We start from the raw sequence: 19,027 nt of genomic DNA, 5'->3' as shown, positions 1-19,027 counted from the left end.
TTATATATATACGCAGACACACACACACACACACATATATATACATATACATATATATTATTAAAGAAACTGCAACTTTTGCTTCCAAACAAATTTGGTACTGGTTCCTAGCACTGAATTCTTTCCATACGGGTTTTGAACTTAGAAATGGATACAAACAATCAAGCTGTTTTAACAATTCTGGAACATCTTATGCTTCATTGGAAAAATTTTTATTTGTCAAGAAATCTTGGGCCTTTATTGGAATGGCTATCACATCCAAACCATCAATTGTCTCATAAAGAGAATCTGGGGAGACCTATTGTATCTAGATTTGAATTTCTTTATTAGAAGAATGGGCTTACTGGGCGCCTGGGTGGCTCAGTTGGTTAAGCGACTGCCTTCGGCTCAGGTCATGATCCCGGAGTCCCGGGATCGAGTCCCACATCGGGCTCCCTGCTCGGCGGGGAGTCTGCTTCTCCCTCTGACCCTACCCCCTCTTGCGCTCTCTCTCTCACTCTCTCTGTCTCAAATAAATAAATAAAATCTTTAAAAAAAAAAAAAAAAAGAAGAAGAATGGGCTTACTGAGTTAACCATAGCTTGGGGTTGAGGGAGCCTTACTCTGTTTCCCACTGTCTGCTCTTCCGTTTCATGAAAAAAAAAAAATCACCATTTCATGCTAAATTAGAGCACAGAGACAGCAGAGAAAGAAAAAGAAAGAACTGACCATGTTTTTCAGCTGTAGGCCAGCTCTCCAACAGGAGGGCTTGCATCTCTCCTTTTAATTCTGTGGCAGGCTCAGAGCTGCCATATTGCTTTTAAAAATATGCCAATTTAGTTTTGCTTAAATCTACCGCGTCTGTGTTCTCTGTCACAATTATGTGATCATTTAATCCAGTATCAAAGGCTAAGGCAACTGTGTCATCTTGAATTAATTGAGACCCTATTTTATTTTCTTCTCGCCCCTCTAAGCAGTCCTAGCTCCTTTGTTGAATAGGCTATCTGGATATGGCTATAACTCACCAACGTCAGGGTGTAAAATTTACTCCAGCCTTCCCAACCCTTCCACTTCCCTCTTTCTTATTTCCCCTTTTCTCTACTGCTTTCCCACTTTCCATTTTCAGTAGTCAATCTTGAATTCCGTTCTCTGCCTTCTTTATCTATTGGTTCCTTTCACTAAGCCCGTGATGTGGTTTAATTCCCTCATATCATCTACCAGTGTTCGAAAGTTCTACAGAAGGAATATAGCAGCGCACTTCCCAAAACCCATCAGGGAAGGTGGAGAATCAAGAGTCCCCTGCAGTGGTGGGAAATCCTTGCCTTGCACTGAGGCTCCCTAGGACTCACGCTGTGGTACGTCACCCAGGAAAGCTCCATTCTTTCAGAACGTCTATTTTGAGGGCCATACGTGTGCCCGCATCCACTGTAATCCATAGTACAGCTAAGTCCCAGGCTCCATCAGGGTCACAGGAAGGGTGTGCCAATGATCAAGTTCATGGGTGCTGTGGACTTTATCTCTATTCCTACCAGTACTTTCAGCTGTTGTGTTATTGAAGCAGGGATAGGGTATCTCCTAGATTATAGGACATAGACATTTGGCAGTCTCCTCACTCTTTTCAACCTAGCTTTGCTGTCCTCCTTGCTCCTCCTTGAACTTGGCTCATTTTTGCCTCAGGGCCTTATAATTGCTTTTCCTTTTTCCTGGTTTTCTCTCCCTCTAGATCTCATGGGGTTTCCTCTTTCACTTCACTCAGGTGTTTTGTTCAAAGGTCACCTTCTCAGAAGGAGCTTCCCTTGCTACCATATTAAAATGCTTCTCCTCTGCCCCTGGCCTGTCCTTCCAGTTCCTTTACTCTGCCTTATGCTTATCAAAGCACTCAATGTTGGTTGGTAAAATACTACAATACTTCGGGACGCCTGGGTGGCTCAGTTGGTTAAGCAACTGCCTTCGGCTCAGGTCATGATCCTGGAGTCCTGGGATCGAGTCCCGCATCGGGCTCCCTGCTCAGCGGGGGGTCTGCTTCTCCCTCTGACCCTCTTCCCTCTCATGCTCTCTGTCTCTCTCTGTCTCTCATTCTCTCTGTCTCAAATAAATAAATAAAATCTTAAAAAAAAATACAATATTTCTATCCAAGTTTGTAAATAGCCATTGCCCTGCAACCCTGAGTGTCTCCCAGTTATCTTGGCCACCTCTGTTCCCAGACACCTGAGACCTTCCCACTACCCAGTACATGAAGGGGATCTCTGGGGCTCTGTTCTAGCACTAGGGTCAGCACCCATGGCTATTCTGATTCTTCAATGCTTGTGGCATGCTAACAGTATATATGATAGGCGTCCAATTCCTGTAAGTATACAGTCAATGATTTTTAGTGAATTTACAGAATCGTGCACCCATCATCACAATTCAATTTTAGAATGTTTGCATCACCCCAAAAGATTCCTTGCATCCATTTGCAATCTAAATATTTTCGGTACCACTACTGTTTAGCTCTACTTAAATTAATTATATAGGATTTTTGCTTACTTGTTGCAGCAAATAAATTATATAATATATAAAGTTATATATTCTATATATTCTATATCTATCTTTATCTCTCACCCAAAATGGTCTTCTGCAATGTGACCTTGTCACTCCTCCATCGAGAGGTGGTACCTAATTCCCCTCCTTTGAGTTTGGCCTGTCCTTGGTGATCACGTGTGACCAACAGAACATAGTGGAGGTGACACTGCATGACTTTCAGGGCTAGGTTGCAAGAGGCCTTGCCGCTTCTGCCTGATGTCTTGGAACACTCACTCTCCAGACATTCCGTCCAGGGTGTTCCCTTTTGGAAGCCAGCTGTGATGTCAAGAGAAGCCCAAGTCATATGGAAGGTTTCATGTGTGTGCTCTGGGTGACAGTTCCAGATGAGCCCAGCTCGAGTCATCGAAGTCCAGGTTCCAGACACACGATTGAAGAAGCCTCCAGATGATTTCAGCCTCCAGCCACTTAAATAACTCCTAGTAGTTTGAGTCTTATCAACTGAGGTCTCAGACTCTGCAGAGCAGAGACAAGCCATCCCCTCTGTGCCCTGTGTGAGTTTTGGATCTAAAAAAAACACATGCACATAATAAAATGGTCGCTGTTCTGCGCCACAAAGTTTGGGATGGTCTGTTACCCAGTGCTAGACAACTGAAACACTTGTTTATCATTTGGGTCACTGCCTCAAATGTGAGCTTCAGGAAGCAGTGACCTTGATAGCTAGGTATCTATAATGGCTAATTTTAAGTATCAACTTGACTGGGCCACAGGGTGCCCAGCTATTTGGTCAAACGTTATTCTGGGTGTTTTAGTGAGGGTGTTTTTGAATGAGATTCACATCTAAATTGATGGATTCTGAGTAAAGCAAATTGCTCTTCATAATTGAGGGGGCCTCCTCTAATCAGTTGAAGCCCGAATAGAACAAAAAGAGCAGCCTCCCCTGAGCAAGAGAATTCTCCAGCAGAATGCCTTCAGACTTCATCTGCAACATCCCTCTTCCTGATTCTACAGCAGACAGCCTGTGGCCTCAAAAGAACATCAAGGCTCCTGGGTCTCTAGCCCACCAGCCCACCCTGCAGATTTGGTACTTGTCGGCCTCCATAATCACGTGAGCCAATTCCTTATAACAAATCTCATTTCTCTACATACATGTCCTTTGGGTTCTGTTTCTCTGGGGAATCCTTTTTTTCTTTTAAGATTTTATTATTTTTAAGTAATCTCTACACCCAACGTGGGGCTCAAACTCACAACCTCGAGATCAGAGTTGCACGCTCCACCGACTGAGCCAACCAGGCACCCCTCTCTGGGGCATCCTAATACAGTATATACTCCATAGACCCTAAGACAGTAGTTCTCAATTGGGAGCAATTTTGTCCTCCAGGGGACATTTGGTAGTGTCTGGAGACATTCTTGGTTTCACAATGTGAGGCGCCTACTGGCATGTGGTATGGCATGCTACCGAACATCCTAAAGTGCACAAAACACTTCACCCCAAAGTATTGTCTAGTCCCCAAACATCAAAAGGGCCAGTCTACCTCAAGCACAATTTTTTCTCACCCCTAGAATATCATAAAAATGATGATATCATAAATCCACTAAAGGCAGCTATAGAAAGTCACCTACCTGAGGAGTGAACTGTAGTGGGATCAAAAGCCAGCCCTTTCCTGCTTCTGTCCACTTTACCTGAACTGTGTCCACAGAGCTGGGGGAGCAGGGTGGAGCTCTGTACCCTGCAGAGAACGGCCTCATGGAGGACATGGAGGACATAGGACTCTTGGCACAAAGGTTAGAGCAAAGAACAGGAGGGGACGTGGTCTTCAGCCCATGTGAGGTGATGTTTCAGGGAACGCCCAGAAATAACTGGGGAGGATATGAGGGATAATGGGCTGAGGTCCTGCTTCTTCTAAGAGGGGTTTAAGTGTATGTAAGTAAAGTCAAGGAATGTTCACCTGGGATCTGAGGTCCGTCTTCCTTTGTGTCTACCATGTATCCTGCACCCAAGCCCATCTTTGGCATTCAGTCAGTTCGGCATAGTTATAGCAAGCCAGGCTCATTGGTTCACTGGTGACATTTGCCAACAGGCGGTAGGAAAGGACTGAAGCTTTGCCCTCAGTGGTTATAGAAGAACAGTTCTCCCTGTTGGCGCGGGTTATATTAGCTTTTTTCAGAGGAGGAAATAATTAATATATTTAACTGGATCAAGATTTAGAAATATTCAAGAGGCTCCTAAAATTCTAGAAAGAGGGAGATGTGACCAACAAGAGGAAACTTAACCAGGTTCCATAAAAAAAAGTAATGTATGTATAAATTACAATGAGTTTCATGCCACTTTCCTTTGGATATCATGAATATTATGTTAATTGGGCAGAGCAGTTTTCATTATTCTCATTATTTTTTTTTAAAGTTGGCTCCCCAACCAGCATGGTCCCCAAGACAGGGCTTGAACTCATGATCCTGAGATCAAGACCTGAGTTGAGATCAAGAGTCAGCTGTTTAACCGACCGAGCCACCCAGGTGCCTCTCTTGTTATTTTTTAATAGGTGAGAAAATTGGGGCTCAGAAATTATAAGGGATATGTTAGTAATTAGCAGCTCCAGGAATAGAACTTGTGTTATTGTCAGTCAGTGTCCAAGTTAGAAAAAAGAAACCAATCTAGATACTTCATCCAGGGAGGAATATAACACAGGGAATTGGCTACAAAGATGTCAAAAGAGCAAGGCAGTAAGAGGGAGGTCATGAAGCTGGGACTTCCTCAGATCCAGGCACCCAAGTCCACATTGCTGATGAACTGAGGGAGACACTGCCTCTGCTGGTCTGGGGACCGAGGGGGACACACCTTTGTTGATGCAGCTGAAAACGGGCACTAATACTTCTCGAGCTTGCAGATGTTCCATTGGTGCTGGATGTACTGCCTAAAGCAGAAAGGCAAAAAAAAAAAAAAAAAAAAAAAGATTTCTTCCTTTCTCTAGTCTCCCAATTGACAGATTCTTTCTGGAAGACAGTTGGCAAGGGAATCAACAAAATGTAGTTGGTGGGCTTCCAGCCCCCTGTGATATAAGGAGAGCAGAGGTCAGGAATGGACATGCCACATAATGTTTTCATTGTAGACTCTTTCCACTGTACCTCACTTTCTCCTGCATTAGTTAGGGTATGCTAAATTACTGCTTCAGGTAGACTCAACATTTAATACTTCAACACATAAGAAATTTAATTCTTATTCATGTAATTGTCTGGTGCGTGTATTCAAGTCAGTGGGGACAGCCTCTACCTCATAGTCATTTACAAACCAGGCCATCAGTGGTCATGCTGTCTTTAACACATGGATTTCAAAGTTGCTCTCAGTTTCATAAAGCCAGTCAGCATGGGGGAGCAGTTGAGGGAGGTTTGGATGGGCTGGACCAATAAGAGATACATATAACCTCTCCAATTCCACTGAACACAACTTACCCCGTGGCTCTACCCAAATGCAACAGAGCCTAGAAATGAAATCTAGGTGTGTGCCAAAATAAGAGGAGAATGGATTTTTTGTTTGTTTGTTTGTTTTTACATTGCTAGTGGTGTCTGCCACACCTCCCATGAATGTAAAGATCTGCTTTTAGAGTCTTCAAATCAATCCTTTGAGCACAGAATAGAGACCTGGCTTGAGAAAAGTCATTTGAAAAATGGGAGTTTTGATAAATTTCTTACTTGTTGTGAAACATCCATGAGATAGTGCAGCAGAGAGAGAGAGAGAGAGAGAGAAAGGGTTAAGGACTTTAGGCAGTATTAACAAAAACAAACCGTGTCAAAGCCAGTGGAGGTCAAAGTCCTGCCCCATCATCCTGGTGAAACCATAGCTTGATTTTTGTATCCTTCTCTGTCCACCACTCTAGTGGACTCCAGCAAACTAAAATGTGACCGAATAGGATGATGGAACAGTTGATCAGTCAGGGAAGAAAAGCACAGAGGGGACTGTGATGGTTATCTGCAAGCGCCATGGGAAAGAAAGGATGGCTTCTTAGTATGTGTGTCCCCAGGAGGCAGGACTTGGTCGTTGGGGTCAAGGTTACATGGCAGCAGAGAAAGCATTTCAGTATGAGAGTTACTGAAAGCATTCAGTATGAGGCAGGCAAACGGATAAAAAATTGTGCTTCTTTATGCATTTTTTTAAGTAAATAAATAAGTTCCAAAGGGTGGCTATCTATATGAGAAAAGGACTTGAAGAGAAATTCATAAATGAGAAAATGCAAAATCCCACTGGTAATCAAAGAAGTATAAATTGTATTAGTAAAAGATACTTTTTTTGCTTATCAAATTAGCAAAAATGAAAACAAACAAACCACCCTCTCTCCCTCTTACCTAATGGCCTGATAATGCTAAATGTCAGGGAGGTCTGGTGTGATCATCATTTTCATGCACTGCTGTACATATGCAAACTAGCCATTTAGCAGTATAATTGCTAAGGTTTTTGTAATAAGTGCTTAATCTTTGATCCAGTAATTCCATTTCTAGGAATTTTAACTGAAATACTTAGAGACCAATACAATAATATTACAGTCATCTTCTTCATTACGTTATCTTGTAAGAGTGACAGGCTAGAAACAGCTTAAATGTATAACATTAACAGAATAGTTAAAAAATGTTTAGCACAGCCCAATAGAGTGGATTATTATGCAGCCTTTAAAAATGTGATTTATCAAGGGTCTTTAGTATAGATATACAAATGACCTCAAACATGTGAAGAAAAATTGGTAGGAGGAGGACATGCAGGAAATATGCCTTTCATAGGTTGGAAGCATCTCTGGATAGTGGAATTATGGACAAATTTTTAAAGGCTTGTTTATGTTGTTTTTATATCTTCTAAGTTATAAAATATCATTTTGATAATTAGGAGATATAAAGTAGGAAATCTATTTAAAAAAAAACCGGAAAGGAGTATACTCTTAGTTATGTAATATTAAGTCAGAGGCCAGAGTGTAGAAAGCCTGGGAGTCAACAGGGTGGGGGCAGGGTGGGCGAGTGAAGTTGGTCTGCCCCTCCCTGGATGAGTATCTTAGCATTGACATTGTTTGGAATTGCGGGTTGCTGGTGATAAATAAAAACAGATGGACTTCTCGACAGGTTTATTCTTGTTTCTCAATCTTCTTGGCTATCCTCGGGGTTAGATGGCTCCCAGACCTTCCTTTCCCCTGCCTTTGTAGCTACTAGTGAAGGATTCTTATATTTGGAGGAAATAGCTTTAAGATCCCTTGTAACTGTGAGATATTAGGACTTTGGGGAAAAGATGCAGGGCTGTGGAAGCTATCCCACATACGCTGAGTATGAGTTCTACTTTGTGTTGAAGCTGGGGATCACCTACATTTCACAAAACACTTCTTACCACAGTGAATCAGCATGCGTTCAGATGCAGCAGGGTTTGTATGTGATTCCAATAATTTTAAGAGAGCACACATGTGTGTGGTTTAAGATGAGTGCTTCGTTTCACGTGTCTCCTAATTTCCTGGAACTGCAGCATGGCTTTCTTATCAAGTCATTGGAACAGATTACGTGATATGATGCTCCCTTCCGCAAAGCCTTGACTCCAGCACTCATTTTACCATTTTAAGACACTATGTCTTACAAATATGCAAACATCTGCATTTGAGGGTTGGTGTGACAGGTGCTGTTTGCGCCGGCGAAGGCAGGCACCATCTGTATGGAAAGGTCATGCTTAATCGTCTTGGAACTGATTTCTGAATACTGAAAGCGTGGAATGAAATGAAACCTCGAACACACCAGCGTTTGTTTTTAAGTTTGCAAAGGTAGCTGCTAACTCAACAAAATGAAACTATGTCAGGTTACACACTTTTGAATCATGTGGGCTTTATTCAAAGCCTTTTTGTCTTCTTGGTCAACTTCATTCGAAAAGACCATAGGTGCAAATGGCAAAGAGCAAAGATGATTTGACCAACTGGCCAGCTGAGATATTTCTGTGACACTCCATTTCCCAGAAGGGATAGAGTCAGTTTATGAAAATGGGTCAGCCTTGAAATCACCCACAATAATGTGTGTGGAGGGGGTGGGGTGGGAGCTGGTGCAGGGCGAATGGAGCAGCTAAGCTGAAGTTTCAAAATGTTTTGGTCCATCGTAGGGTAGAAATGAAGAAACAGGAGAAGTCTTGGAACTTTTCATGGAGAGCATCTTAGAATCTATTTCAACTCCTCTGCTTAACAGGTTGGGCAAATGGGTTGACAAGTAATAAAATACTCGCCTAAGGTCCCACAGAGGGTCCACGGTGGAGCTGAGTGAATCTGACTTAGCCCACTGTCCTTTCCTTACTGATTCCAATGCTACAAAAATCAGCAAACCTTGCTGCTTTTTTAATTTTTAAATCATTGAGTGCTTTCTGGGCTAGAATGAAATTGAGAGGAAATTTGAACCTCAGATATTTGTTGTCTGTTTGGAGCCTGAGTGAAATAAGATAAACTTGTGAGAGTGAAGACCATGATTTACATGTCCCTATATAACTTTCTTTGAAACTGTATCAACACATGTATATTTCTTAAAGTAGTCCTAGAAGCTCTAAGTGTTGACATGATGGAAAATAAAACTTTACTGTAGTCACCTGGTGGTTTTCATTTGTAAATTAGCCTTGCAGTCCGGGCACCTGAGGTAGCCCTCTCTGCTTCCACGAGGCAGGGCTTCTGTGATGAGGATATTCTGCCACTAGGTGGCAGTCATACCGCACTGGTTTGGGCGCTCTGACTGTTTTCTCTGGGGTGGAGATTAGCTCCATTGCTTTTTTTCCTCCTATCTACAGAAGTTTAGCTCTTGATTAAAAAAGCGAAGTATTACTCAACACCACATTTATAGAAGATACATTAAAAACCAAACTTTTAAATGATTTAGGTGTAATTCCTTATCTGTCTCATCAAGTTTTAAACAGTTCAATTCTTAATTCAGCTAGCTGTCCTCTCCTTTAAAGCTTAAAGCTTACCAAAAGGATCTGAATGAATAAAAAGTGATTTGAATCTAAAACTTCAATTTTAAACCTAAAAAATGATTTCTTTGTTCCTGCAATTATAACATATTGTAAGCACTTTTTCCACTCATTTAGTAAATCTAAATCTTCAAAGCATTTTATTTTTCATTTAAAATAAGGAACCTAGGTACTATTAAACTGCTAAAGTAGCATCCTTTCATTGTAATGGTGACTGGGAACAGTGAGACCTCCCTCTTTGGGTGCTCGGTCGCACGGTCGCATGGTCGCACGGTCTCACGTTGAAAGCAGCCAGATAGCGGCCCCCTGTTTACAGGCAACGTCATTTGGCCACAGCAACGATTTTGAGGTAGGTTAAGTTTGTCACTATTCCTTCCACGCCCATAGGTCTGGAATCATATAAAGATGGAGTCTTTGGCATTTTAAATATGTTAATGAGAGTAAAGAGAAGTTTCGCTTAAAATGTAAATGTGTTTCGTTCTGTTCTGTGGTCTGTATAAAAGGGTCTATTACCAAGGTGAATTATTTCCAGAAGGTTAAGTGGAGAGAGGAAGCAGAAGGAAGGACAGAATTATAAGGAACTAGGAGAGGGGCTTTAGGGGGAAACATTGAGAAGGATTCAGAGAAACTGAAAAAGAGTAACCCGAGTACGCTGGGGAAATAGGTGGCTCTTAAAGCAGGAATATTCCAGAAGCAAAAAGGATGAGCCTAGCCCTGAGGGGAGTTTAAGCATCCAAAGTCCCTGTAGGAGCAGAAATTAATGACTCTGGAAGGTGGGGGCTTGGAGTTAGCACCCTGGAAAACCAAAGGCCAAGCGCAGGAGCAGGGCTTCTCCCAGTGGGTCCATGGACCACCAACCTCCACATCCCAACAGGGCTCAGGGCCCAGGAATCTGCATCTTTGACAGTCACCCCAGTTGATTTTCATGGTCTCCAAAGGTTGAGGACCACTGGAGATGGCGGAAGAGGCTGCAGACCATGAGTGGTGTGGTGATAGATTTTTCAGGCTTCTAGGTACATGAGTGCTGTAAGCCTGAACGAAGAAAACCAAGCATCTCATAACCTAACCAGCTGTACCTGTTTGCACCAGTCAACACTCCTGCACCAAAGAAGGCTCAGTCATTCCTTTGAAGCATCTGCTGTGTGCTGGCAGGCAATGGGCTGGGTAGGTAGAGCGAGGAGATCTTCCAGAAACAGGAAAGGCAGGGATCTTTCCATGCTTGCAAGGTGGCAGCTAAGTAAACTCAAGCTCTCTTGTCCCTGTGTCTCTACAGCTCAGCTGAGACTCAGCTAGGCAGGTGTCAGGACGTGGTGGTTCCTGTGGAGATCCTCCAAGTGTGTTCCGCAGACAAAATCTACTTAGAGGTTACAGGTTACTCAATATCACTGATGATTCTGGGATCCTGAGGTCCCATGGGAGGGAATTAGAACTTCGGGTTTAGACAGACACGTGTCTGACAGATAAGGGGCAGAGGGGAAAAGGGTGGAAGCAGGTGTTCAGAGAGTGACAGTGGTAGTCCCCAGGGCTAGATGCAGCCAGGCTGCGGTGGCTTTTCCTGATCTCAATTCAACCTAATCTCTCTTCCGCCCCAGAACCTTTGTGTCCTGGCAGGAAGTATAACTGTTCAGTATTGTAACGGTTTTCTAGGTGATCCAAGTCCCTTCTAGGGGCATTCATTCACTTAATTAAAAAAAAGTAATTGGTCCAGGCTCCCCCATTCCATATTCTGTGGCAAATACAGTGTTTTCCCCCAAGATTTCTATGAATTTGGGTGGCTTACACTTTCATCGTTATAGGTCTCAACTTCTTGCTTCCCCTGAAATCTAGGTCACTTAGGCAGCTGGTGTGCCTTCTAGGGTGAGGGAATATCTCCTCTCACCACACCACCCGACCGAAGGCCAGACATGGTCCCCAAACCTCAGCTCTCCTGCCAAGGAGATGGAGACAGCAGACTTTGCTAAAAGCCTTGCTTGAGAAATGGAGGGAGGCTCTTATTATAGCGCAGAAATAAACTTCACATGGAATAGCAGACTCTGTGCTGAATTTCTTCTTCCCCATCTCCACAGAGCATCCTCTGGGGATCAACTTTGCCCTCTGGACACCACTTCCTGCCATCTTGCATGGGGCCCCTTTCTTCTCCCAACCATGTCACTTCCTGGCCCCCTCTCCCGAAAAGAGGTGGCCACTTGAAAGGAAATGTTCTTACTTGAAAGAGAGGTGACTATTAGAGCCCAAGAAGCAGATAGTCAAGAGCTCCAGGTAACAAACAGTAGACCAGAGTGGGGCTGCTCTGAGCCTCGGAGGTCTGGAATACACCCTCTTTTTCTGTGGGTGGTTGGAGACTGTCTGTGGCAGCTGGAGCAGAGGGGAAGCAGCATGGCTCCATCCCCCTTCCGGGAACCCCTAGACGGGCCCCAGAAGGGGGATGGTGGAGACCTGGTCACTGGCATGTGGAGCATATCGATCCAGGAAGCACAGGGACAAACTAGTAAAGTACCCCTGCTGAGGCCTGAGAGGATGAGGGGCCCCTGAGACACGCAAGTGAATCTCTCAAGGAACAGCATGGGGTGCTGCTTCTTGTGGCCTCATATCCTCTTTCAACATCCAGAAATGATCCATTGTCTTTCTAATGTGCAAACCAAAATTGAATAAATCTACATGAAGATCTGAGCCAGTGCTTTTTTTTTTTTTAAGATTTTTTATTTATTTATTTGAGAGAGAGAATGAGATAGAGAGAGAGAGCATGAGAGGGGGAAGGGTCAGAGGGAGAAGCAGACTCCCCACCGAGCAGGGAGCCCGATGCGGGACTCGATCCCGGGACTCCAGGATCATGACCTGAGCCGAAGGCAGTGGCTTAACCAACTGAGCCACGCAGGCGCCCTGAGCCAGTGCTTCTTAAACTTTAATGTGCACACACATCATCTGGGGACCTTGTTAAAATACCGATTCTGATCCAGGAGGTCTGGGGTGGGGGCTGGAGTCTTCTGTGTAACAAGTAAGATGTTCGTAGGTGACGTAGCTGCCGCTGGCCCATGGGCCGCACTTTGAGAAGCTGAGGTGTCAGCAACCTGATGTTTCCACTGACCTTCACCTGGGCCTAACATTTGCAAATAATGACAGAAAATAGACACTTGGGGGTGGGGAGACAATTCTTAGCCCACAAGGCTTGGTGATCACGATGGACTGTAAGCTGTACGGTAAAGCGAGATGATGGGAGGAGGATGAAGCAGCTATCCTGAGACTCCTCAGTGGATGTCCTTAACAAGAAAATTTATTTTATCCTTGTTGCACAAGCTCAGGAACAAAACATATAAACAAGCTCCCTACTCCAAAGCCTCTCCTTCTCAGGGGATTGACTGACCCTATGTTGTCTCCTCATTGCCCCTCGCTGACCAGCCAGTGACCCTCTCTTAGGAAGTGGCACGCTATGACTTTAGCAGGGATTTTTAGATTCCATACTTGACCTTTCAGCTAGAGAATGAAAGGCCTGCACCATTTTGGGAGGACCCCTTGGTGCCCCTAAATCAGCTTAGGGAGGCAGTCAACGTCACCATATTTAACAGTGCTACATTCCCCTCCTTTAACCAGGCCCCCTTCTAAGAGCCCAGGAAAACACAACAATGTGTCTCAGCAAGCCTTTGTCCCGGGCTTATGTGTTGTAGCATTAGCTGCGGCAGCTGCATCCAGCCCCAGAGTGACACGCACGTTTAATCCCTACCAGCCTGTCAGTCCACCATCCAGCTCTGCTTTTATACAGAACTTTGCACAGCAACTCCCCAAAGACTTATAATTAGAATTTTCAAAGCACATAAACAAAATTCAAGCCACAGAAGTCTACCCGCCCAGCCTCAGGGAAGCTAAAAGTTTCAGAGAAAAACCTTTTTTTGGAAAAAAAAAAAAAGTTTGTAGGAGGAAAACACAATGGAGTAGACTTGGATCGAAACAAAACAGTTCAACAGAAAAGAGGCTAAATAGTGGCAAAAAAACAAAAGACAAAAAACAAAACCTAAAAAACAAAAACAAAAAAACCCCACACAAACTCAAAACAACCTAAACACCTGCTTTTTTATTGAGGATTATAGTTAAATACAGAAATTTGGATGGAGAGAGTGGCTTTGACGAGCTGAGGAACTCAGCTTGTAGGTTGTGTCTTTGGAGAAACCTCCCGGCAGTAAATGGTTCCACATGCACCCAACAGTTCATTGACTAAGAGTTCACTGAACACTAGCTAGTTACGGGGCTGGGGGAGCAAGCAATGAGAGGGGTGCCCGTGTGGCCCCTGCTTCTGAGGAAGGGGAAAAACGCATGGGAAAATATCGAAGACCCCCCAATGGCAAACGCATAAACAAGCAGCCATTTTGGCATAGCTGGGCTCCCATTAGCGGAATGACACCTTAACTTCTAGCAAGGAAGCAAATACATACATAAATTGAGAGTCAAGGAAAAAAAAATAGGAGACATTTGAAATGCCATTTAAGAAGAGTTTTCCCTCTGTATTTCTGGCAGTGATACAATAAACTATTCTCCATGAGTTATCCCATGGAACCGCTGTCATTTGCTAACTAACCCTGTCCCCAGTACTCTATATCCAAAACCAAAACATGTTTTACAAAAGTGTTTTATTTATTCATTTTTTGAAGGTTTTATTTTTAAGTAATCTCTACACCCGATGTGGGACTCGAACTTACATCCCCGAGATCAAGAGTCACATGCTCTACCGATTGAGTCAGCCAGGCGCCCCTACAGAAGTGTTTTAGATGTAGTAAAAGCAACTATGATTCCCTAAATTGTTCAAGATTATTTTCATGCTAAGCAAGATCCCCTAAAGATATACTGATGATATCACGGGCCGGGTCCTTTGAGGACTACTGTGTGCCATCCCATCATTTTTCCTCATAGCCTCTGTTTGAGGGCGTGATATTATTATTTCTGAGGTAGAAATAATAATACCTGGGGTCTGCACATGGACATGGCAGTAAGAAGTGAAACCTTGGCTCAACTCCTAGGTCTATCTGACTCCAAAACCCTTGCTCATACCCAGTCTGTTCTACCACCCCCCTGCACCCAGGGAGGTTGGGGTTCCCAGGAGGGTGAAGAAGGGACTTTACTGGCCCATGTGTTGGGTTCACCTCACCCACCGTGGGGCTAGCACCTCAGGGTGGCGTTCCGACAACTCTGAAGGTGTGGCGGACAGAACAGGAGCCTTATCCCTGCACCTGGGCAGCGAGGAGTCACACTTTGACAGATGCACTTCTTAGGCTTTCACAAAACAAAAAGAATACTGTAAAGGAGAAGTTAAATAGGCATCTGTAAGAAAAATTTTTTTTAAAGAAGAAAGAAAATCAACTTTCAAAAATCACTCCTGAGCAACTCATGGACGGTACCTCTGGTTTCTCAAGAATGAACATCTCTTCTTTCTCCTTACCACTACCTCTTTTCATCCTTAATTTAAAAATGATAGGGGTGCCTGGTGGCTCAGTCGGTTAAGCATCTGCCTTCAGCTCAGGTCATGATCCCAGGGTCCCGGGATCGAGCCCCATGTCGGGCTCCCTGCTCAGCGGGGAGCCTGCTTCTCCCTCTGCCCCTCCTCATCCACTCATGCTCTATCTCTAGCTTTCTCTCTCTCTCTCTAATAAATAAATAAAATCTTAAATAAAAATAAAAATAATACAGTCAACACTTGGCGTTAGATTTATGAAAGACTTATTTTTAGGAGAGATTTAAAAGAACTATGCCATCCACCTGTGGCAATTAAGGCTCCTGGAGTGGTCTTGTGTCAACCCCTGGAGCGGGCACCCTGAGCACTGGCTGTCTTCCAATTGGGTGACTATACTTAGTCCTCCTAAGAGTTCTCCCCTGCAATTGAGCCTGAGGCCACATTTTCATTTCCTGAGTTTGCATGTGGAGTGATCCATTTCTTTGGAGGCCCTCCCTACCTTATGAACCTGGCTCCATCATTGCTCTATAGGGATTTTCAGAGAGCGAGTCATTCAATCCTGGAGACTCAGCTGACCATCTACAGGGTGGAGTGACTCATGGACACCTGCCATGAAAAATCGTTCATTCCTGAAAACAACTCTGGAGGCCTGGAGGACTACATGTCATCAGTGTCTTCCAGCCATGGAGGATGGGAAATAACATGTGCAGATGGTATTTTTCCACTGAACATAGGGCCTGGTGGAGCTGTCAGATGTAGACAAAGGTTTAGTATGAGAGGCCATGGGTAGAGAATGAGCCAGAAGGAGGCCTGCGGCAGAGAGGATTCAACCGGAGATGGAGTTCATGGCTCTGAGAAAGAGTCTGGACTTTCCATTCCTAGTGCCATATTGAGCCTGCATCATGAGAATTTGCATCACAGCCAGCTATAATTACCTAACATCATTCTCGTTAGTGGCCAGAAGGCATTTTTACAAAGAATCCGATTGTTTCCCCTAGCTTGGAAAGTTTTTATCCAAGCACAGGGATAAAACTCAGGCTTGTTAGAACATCTTCTTTATTATATATTTGTTCATTTCTTTTGTGAGAGAAACAGCCACACACACGCACACACACACACAAACATATCAGCTTTGTGGAAAAGAGAGTCATAGTGAATTTCCTACGCATATTTCCCCTTCCAGATGATGTTTTCTTCTTCCACAAAGTGTAAGGTGATAGCATAGCACAGGACTCAGGTTCTATTTTGGGATAAAAAATAGAATTGTCTCCCTAATGGCAAATTTATGCAAGTTTTCTTATGTAAGTAGAGGCAAACCTCAAGCACACACAACCATCTCATGGACTAGGACTTAGACCTATTTCTATTCACAAAGAAACTTAAATGTACAGACCTTCTAGATCTTCCCAGACCACAATTAGCTATGAATGGACACGACTGGCAAAGGATCTGATTTCAAATCCAGTAGCTGGACAGTAGAGATACTTTCACATGAGAAAGAGGAAACAACAAGAACCACTTTGTTCAAGAATTCACTCACGATTGCTCAAGAATCCTAGGCTGTGAATACTTTTTGGCCGGTAACAAGTATCATAAAATGTTAATTTGGGTCAACACACTGCTAAAGTATCACTATGAATGAACCCATCAAAATTCCCACATCTGTGGAACCAAATTTGTTTTATATTTTTATTTTTATCATTCAAGAATGTATTCAAAATTATGTTTCAAGGGCACCTGGGTGGCACAGTCAGTTAAGCGTCCAACTCTTGGTTTAGGCTCAGGTCATGATATCAGGGTCCTGAGATTGAGCCCTGCGTCAGGATTCATGCTCAGTCTGCTTGGGACTTTCTCTCCTTCTTTCTCTGCCCCTCCCACTTGTGCCCTCTCTCTCACTGAAATAAGTAAATAAAATCTTTTTAAAAATTATGTTTCACAAGTGTTTTAGAGTCACTAAAAGCAAGTGTTATAACCTAAATTGTTCAAGATGATCGAGATGTTCAAGAAGAGATCAAGAGCACTTAAATGTATTAATTCTTAATTTTCAGAATCTCTTTAAAGTTTTCAACAGATAAAACCTTTAATAATTACTCTGGAGGTACATGAGGGCATTAGGTTTACTTTCAGAGGAATTGGAAGCTCTGCAACACATTTTCCATTGAACTGTTTCACTTCCAGACTCCTGAATAAGCTTTTTGGAGAAAATGCTGGCTGTCCCTTCTGTTCCTGAGGCAAGGCATGCAGGTTGCCCAGGGCAGAGGTGTGCTCTTGGGGTGCTGCCTCTTTGGAGCATCCAAGATCTCAAGTGAAGTACCCCCTCCTCAGAATCTTTGGAAAAGAGGATGTTCTGGGGTTGGACTGCGTAAGCTGTTGTAATAGGCCAAAAGCAATAGCTTATGTAAATAAGGGCCTTAATAGAGGAAAGTAAAATAAATGATCTTCATCCTGCACTATCATATCAAAGGCCTGGTCTCCCCCTTAAAAGACAAGGTTCTGACCTTCATAGCTCTGTTACAAGATTTCCTGTAATGTTTACCTTGATGCTGATGAAGTTTTCTAGAAGAGATTCAGTCTCTGAGAATATTTTCTATCTTGTCTTCAATGTGGAAGATTCATTAGAACTGAAACTTATGTTTCCTCAAAGGTTAATTTCCAAAGAAACAAATGAAGAAAAACAACCAAAGATTACCCTAAATGTTCACAAATATCTGAAACAGCAGTAGTCATCTCTGTCAGATGCTATGAACATTCTTAATTACTGCGGGGCCACCTCTACACCAGGCAGCTGAACATCATCTCTTTCTTCACAAAGTGGTTCTTGTTGTTTCCTCTTTCTCATGTGAAAGTATCTCTACCGTCCAGCTACCAGATTTGAAATCAGATCCTTTGCCAGTCTCAGTCCATTCAGAGCTAACTGTGGTCTGGGAAGATCTCGAAGGTCTGTAAATTTAAGTTTCTTTGTGAATAGAAATAAGTCCAAGTCCTGGTCCATGAGATGGATGTTCGTAGAAAGTGTGGTAGAAGATGACATGCAAATACCAAGTGAAGCTAAATTTGGATCCAGCCTCTCTTCTTCCCTGTACCTCGGCCTGCATCCTGAATCTGCCCCTTGTGGCCATTCTCACTCTCGCTCACTCTCGCTCACTCTCGCTCACTCTCGCTCAGGCCTCTGTCATCGCATTCTAGACATATGGTGATTGCTGGTCCTCGCTGGCCTTTTTTATCTTGAATCCATCCATCATGTCCCTCGTAGCACAGGTAGGGAAGGGGGAAATTATTTTCTTTCTACCCCTCTTAGCTTTATTGGCTGGGGCCCCATAAATTGGACTGACAAAGACAGATCAATAACAGAAAAACAAACAGAGTTTTAATAACAAATGCATTGTGCACACACATGGGAGCATCCAGTGGTGAATAACTCAAAAGAGTGGTTAGAACTTGGGCTTATAAAGCTTAACAAAGAACAATTTTTTAAAGATTTATTTATTTATTTTTATTTGAGAGAGAGAGAATGAGAGAGAGCGAGTACATGAGAAGGGGGAGGGTCAGAGGGAGAAGCAGACTCCCTGCCGAACAGGGAGCCCGATGCGGGACTCGATCCCGGGACTCCAGGACCATGACCTGAGCCAAAGGCAGTCGCTTAACCAACTGAGCCACCCAGGCGCCCAACAAAGAACAATTTTTTAGAGAAATGACAAGACAGAAGAAAAAGACTTTGAGCCTCTAGGAGTGGCAAATTGTGGGAAGGTAAATATACGGGGCAAGGAATAGTACCTAAGGGCTAGTTTCAGCAAGTTTTGTTATGTAGATTCCTCTTTGTAGATTTCTTTGGGCAGGTAAAGGCTAGAGTTGTCCCCAGTGTTTAACTTCTGTTATTTCTGGTAGAGAAGGAAGGGGACACCTTTACAAATTTATGTCCTGCTTTTAGGCAAACAGGGGGATGTGGGGAGCTATTCTTATATCTGCTTCTTCTCAATTGCTTTCCACTCAAAATAACCCTTATGCCAAAATAGTATATTTTGGAGTGGCATAGTCTGCCACCCTTCACATACTAATACTTATATATGGTCATGCTATATCCTTCTGCTCAAAACTTTCAGTAACTCTGTATTATTGTATATAGAAAATAAAATT

The sequence above is a fragment of the Mirounga angustirostris genome, unplaced genomic scaffold (genome assembly GCF_029215605.1).
Source record: "Mirounga angustirostris isolate CCGP_5_RB_7025 unplaced genomic scaffold, mMirAng1.0.hap1 SCAF_2, whole genome shotgun sequence".
Lineage (NCBI taxonomy): Eukaryota > Metazoa > Chordata > Mammalia > Carnivora > Phocidae > Mirounga > Mirounga angustirostris.
The sequence above is the reverse complement of the archived record's forward strand: the minus strand, read 5'-3'. Positions refer to the sequence as shown.